Raw genomic sequence first — 6,000 nt, 5'->3', positions numbered from 1 at the left:
TACCAGGCCTGTCACTCCCCCCTCACCACCAATTTGGATCCCATGTTGTTCCCTTGTCCCTGGGTTAGTTAACACCACTTCCTTACCCCCCACCTCCCTCTATCCAAAGTCCCCCCGGAACTGTCGGTCCTGTTGTTTTTCCTCCAGATAGTTCATCCAGCCTATCTTATTTAGACAGACCTGTGGAGATAATAACATGCACAAAAACAAGACAGAGGAAAACAAAGCAACAGTATACAACAAAACAACAACAACAAACCACTGACAAAGAACAAAACAAAACACATCAAGAAAGAAGAGCTTGTAGTCAGTTCAAGGATCATTTGTTGGCCCTTAGGAGCGTTTTCCAGTCCAGTCTGTTGGGGCACCACGCCCTGACCCCAAAGACCACCTTCTGCATTCCCTGGGGACCTTGCCACTCCATTCCCTTGCTGTTCCGCTGCACTCCCTCAGTACTTTGCTTCAGTGTGGTGGGATCAGGTCAGGTGCAATTCTCACACTGTGTCTCCAGTGCTGTCCCCTGTAGTGCCATGGGTCAGTGAGGGCATCATGTCTCATAGTGGGGCCAGCCATGTGGTCCTCTCTGTGGACTGGCTGCTCTACTTAGGAACATCATCCTCATGGCCTGGTGGTATTCTTAGTGGCATTCTCTTTAGCTCCTTAGGTTAATAACTCGACTGATACTAAATAAGCTATTAAAAAGAGCTCTGGTGGAATATCGGGTTATGAGTTTGGCTGCTAGCTGCAAGGTGAGCAGTTCGAAACCAATAGCTGCCCTGTGGGAGAAAGAAGGGGTTCTACTCCTGTAAAGATTGATAGCATTGGAACCCAGAGGGACAGTTCAACCCTGCCCTGTAAGGGGCGCTATGAATCAGAAATGATTTCATGGCAGGGAACTATTAGAAATAAACCATTGCAAAAAGTTTTCCCCCACCCCCACACTGAGAGAGTCAAACCCCATTGCTCATGTTTTCAGACGTATAAAGTGTCTCATCCTCATTCATTGACTAATTGGCTGGTGCACATGGTTAAGGTGCCCTGCTGCTGACCAACAGGTAGGTGGTTTGATTCTACCTACAGAGATGTTGGAAGAAAGTTCTGGCAATCTATAATTACTTCTGAAAAAAAATTGATCTCTGAAAGCATGCCTATGCATATATATAATATATAATATTTTCTTGACAGGGTAGGAAATGCTTCTAATTTAGACTAGTATTAATGGGGACCGAAGGATTTAGTTAACACATCTGATGATTTAAGGCAAAATAATGTGAATTTTTGTTAGTTTTTCCATTGGGGTGGTTCTTTCTGTGTCATCATGATCTTGAATCTTGTTTTAAAATTATTTTAAATTTTTTTATGATATGAACTAGTAAACTAAGTAGGGACAATTCTTGCCATGAATAGACGTTTTCTCTGGCTGTTGTCATTTTAAACCACCCCTAGGACCCAGTGAGGTAAACTAGGAACTGAAGGATCAGGGTCCTGGTTTCTGTCTTGCCACAGCCCGACCTTCCAACTGTCTAGGTCTCAGGACACTCATCTATAAATAGTTGTTGAATCAAATCATCTTGAATATCTCTTGTGCTCTGTTATTTTGTGAGTCCAGGAAATCAGAGTAGCAAGCTGCTAGCTATTTCGGGTTAGGAATAAATACCAAATCCAAGCTTACTTTTTAGTACAACAGCTTAAGGAGTGAATGATATTTAGATCACCCAGAATTTAAACTTCCCAGGGGACATAATACATTGTACTTTCAGAGTTCTGTTTCTTTTATGACTACCACCCATGATTTAAAAAATTATTTTTTTTCTCCTGTGGATAAAGCTTGAAAACATTATGCAGAGTTAAATATGTTAGTCACAAAGGGACAGAGACTGTATGGCTTCACATACATGAAATAGCTAGGATAGGTAAGGATAGAGACCAAGGTTTATTTGTGGATACCAGGAGAGGGCCGGAGGGAGAGGAAAAGGGGGGCTCATTGCCTAGGGGACCCTGAGCTTCTGTTAAGGGTGATGGGAAAATTTGGAGAGGCAGTGATAATGGTTGGACAACTTGATAAACAAAACTAATGTCACAGAACTGTCCATGTGAAGCCTGTTGGATGATGAATGATTTGTTACCTATGTAATTACTACACCTTTCTAGATGACGGACATTTAAGCACATTTTACTTGTGTTTAAGAAGTTTTTCCACAACGACAGTGGTGGGAAAGGTGCCAGACTGAGCAATGTGGTGTTCTGTTGTAACGAGGATTAGCACAAGTTGGAACCAACCCATCAGCATCTAACGACACAATCATGATGAATGTTTTGGTTCTTGTGAATTTGCTTTCATTTTCTCCCCCTTCAGCTTGAACGTGCATGCAGGCAATTGATGGCTTGTTTCACACTCAGTCTCTGGTCTTATTCTGGCCGGTGATTTTGAGCTCCTCCATCATATCTTTACAGAGATGCAGTTGATTTCACTGGGGGCTATCCCATGCATACTCTCTGTTTAGGTGGTTTAAAAAAAAGTCTTTGTAATGAATAAGTATTTGGTCTTGACAAATTCTATCATGCAATCTCCAGAGTCTTTTTACCACGACCATTTTATTCAACTCCTCACCTTCTTCTTGCCAATGTTCACCCTCCAACTACCAACCAATGTATGTTGACTGCATGTTAGACCAATTTCATCATGCAAAAGTTGATAAAAGTCTCGTTTCTTTTTTTGAAAAAGCTTATCTTCACCATCCAGTGAAAGATTTCTCAGGGTATGTAAAATAGTGGTAGCTATAGCTTGATTTTATTCAACTTGCTTTCTTAGTTTCTCCAGTGTTTTTTATACAAGGGGCCTTGTATAAGAGTTTGTGGGCACATGGAATTACAAGATAAAGGGATTTCTACACGTATGTTTTTGGATGTTCCTTCATAGAGATGTGGCTTCTAAAGCCTTGACTACATGTTCATGCGATTTGTCAACTTTATCCAAATGTTCCTTGCTCTTCCATAGTTCAAGGACCTTGGGAAAATATTGACCAAGTTTGCAATTGCTTCTCCTAATTTTAAAAATCATTTTATTGGGGGCTCATACATTTCTGTCACAATCCATATGTACATCAATTGTGTCAAGCACATTTTTACATTCGTTGCCCTCATCATTCTAAACATAAGCCCTTGGTATCAGCTCCTCATTTTCCCCTCTCCCTCCCCACTCCTCTCTCTCAGGAACCCTTGATAATTTATAAATGATTATTATTTTGTCATGTCTTACACTGTCCGACATCTCCCTTCACCCACTTTTCTGTTGTCCATCCCCAAGAGAGGAGGTTATATGTAGATCCTTATAATTGGTTCCCCCTTTCTACCCCACTTTCCCGCCACCCTCCCAGTATCACCATTCTCACCACTGATCCTGAAGGGATCATCTGTCCTGGATTCCCTGTGTTTCAAGTTCCTATCTGTAACAGGGTACATCCACTGGTCTAGCCAGATTGGTAAGGTAGAATTGGGCTCATGATCGTGTGGGGGGAGGAAGCATTTAGGAACTAGAGGAAAGTTGTATGTTTCATTGTTGCTACACTGCACCCTGACTGGCTCATCTCTTTCCCACGACCCTTCCATAAGGGGATGTCCAATTCCCTACACATGGGCTTTGAGTCTCCACTCCACTCGCACCTTATTCACAGTGATATGATTTTTTGTTCTGATGAGGCCTGATACATGATCCCTTCAACACCTCATGACCACACAGGCTGGTGTGCTTCTTCCCTGTGGGCTTCTGAGCTAGATGGCCACTTGTTTACCTTCAAGCCTTTAAGACCCCAGACGCTCTATCTTTTGATAGCCGGACACCATCAGCTTTCTTCACCACATTTGCTTATGCACCCATTTGTCTTCAGCAATCGTATTGGGAAGTGAGCACACAATGATATGATTTTTTGTTCTTTGATGCTTGATAACTGATCCCTTTGGCACCTTGTGATCACACAGGATGGTGTGCTTCTTCCATGTGGGCTTTGTTGCTTCTGAGCTAGATGGCCACTTGTTTATCTTCAAGCCTTTAAGACCCCAGATGCTAACTCTTTTGATAGTGGGGCACTATCCGCTTTCTTCAGCACATTTGCTTATGCATCCGCTTTGTCTTCAGCAATCATGTCGAGAAGGTGAGCATCATGGAATACCAGTTTAATAGAACAAAGTATTCTTACATTGAGGGAGTACGTGAGTGGAGGCCCAATGTCCATCTGCTAGCTTTAAACCTATAAATACACACACATAAACAAACCTATAAATATGTACACATATGTATTTAAACCTATAAATATATACACATAAATCTTTTTCCCCATCTCATATATAGACATATTTACATATGTACACGTCTTTATTTAGACCTCTATAAATGCCCTTTGCTTCCTAGCTCTTTCCTCTATTTCCATTTACTTTCCTCTTGTCCCACTATCATGCTCAGTCTTTATTTGGGTTTCAGTAATTCCTCTCGGTTACATTACCCTTGATCACGCCCTACCAGGCCTCCTACACCCTCCTCACTACCAATTTGGATCACTTGTTGTTCCCTTCTCCCTGGTTTTTTAACACTACTTAATTTCCTCCAAACTCCCCATTTCCCATGTCTCCCTGGAACTGTTGGTCCTGTTTTCTCCTCCAGATTTTTCTTCCAGCCTATCTTATTTTGACAGACCTGTGGAGATAATAACATGCACAAAAACAAGACAGAGCAAAACCAAGCAAGAAAAGAAAACAAAATAACAACAACAAAAAAGCTAATGACAAGAACAAAACAAAAAAAACACAACAACAAAAAAGAAAAGCTTGTAGTTAGTTCAAGGACTGTTTGTTGGCCTTTAGGAGTGTTTTCCAGTCCATTCTGTTGAGGCACCACACCCTGGCCCCAAAGTTCATTTCTGGTATTCCCTGGGGACTTCGTTGCTCTGTTCCCCTTGCTGTTTCATTGCATGCCCTTAGTGTTTTGCCTCAGTGTGGTGGGATCAGACCGGGTGCAATTCCCACACTGTGTCTCCGGTGTTTTCCCATGTAGGACCATGGGTCATCGAGGGACATTGTGTCTCATAGTGGGATCAACCATATGGCCCACTCTGTGCATTAGCTGTTCAGAGCGGGAATATCAGCCTTGGTGGGCCAAGATGTGCTCCACTCTCTCGTCCTCCCCCTTCATTTGCTCTCATGTGCTCAGATCAGACATGTCCTTTTCCCAGAGCTGCAGATGCAGTGCTGTCCTTTGACATAAATTCTTCTGGGGGAGAGGGGCAGCTGTCCACGTAGTAGTTGGGATTGGGCCTGGCCCCCAGAGCTCTCCACTAGTTCCCTGCTCCATGCTGGCATTTTGCATTCACATCTTGGAGCACTGGGTTGAAGACTGGTCCCTCTTTTCCTGTGGAGATATAAACAATACCCTCCCCTTGGGTGGGTTAGTACCCTGTTTCCCCCGCTACCCATTTCTTTTTTATTTTTTTCCTTCCCTCCCCCCCCAGCCCCTACTTTTTAGTTGGCTACCTTATGTATCCCTGGATTGATACAAGCATTTTCACTGAGCTCTAAGCCCCATGTACAAAAGCCCCATGTACAAAAGTGCTTTAAACAGCTTGAGAGGGTGATCTTGCAAACACAAATGTATCCCCTTTTCCCAGTTACCTTGTCTGATCTTAAAACATTGGGTAGCAACCACAGAGCACAGTGGTGGAGGGGGAGATTTGTGGCCCCAGGTTCCTGTGGACTCCAAGGCTAAGGTGGCCGTGTACTGCACGCTTTCTGTGTATTTGAGAACCACACCTTGGGGTCTCCTGGAAAGTATGTAAGGTATGTGGTGTGAGGGATTTTATGGACTCATTGTGCGGTCCTCATGCACATGTCGCAACTTGGGTGGCTTGATGGTGGAGTCATGACCAAGGAGGAGGGCAGTGGAATGCAGAGACATAGAGGGTGTCCTGCATCTGATTTCCAATTAGATGGCATGAGAGCTATGTGCATTTT

The sequence above is a fragment of the Tenrec ecaudatus genome, chromosome 1 (genome assembly GCF_050624435.1).
Source record: "Tenrec ecaudatus isolate mTenEca1 chromosome 1, mTenEca1.hap1, whole genome shotgun sequence".
In the NCBI taxonomy this organism is placed as follows: Eukaryota; Metazoa; Chordata; class Mammalia; order Afrosoricida; family Tenrecidae; genus Tenrec; species Tenrec ecaudatus.
The sequence above is the reverse complement of the archived record's forward strand: the minus strand, read 5'-3'. Positions refer to the sequence as shown.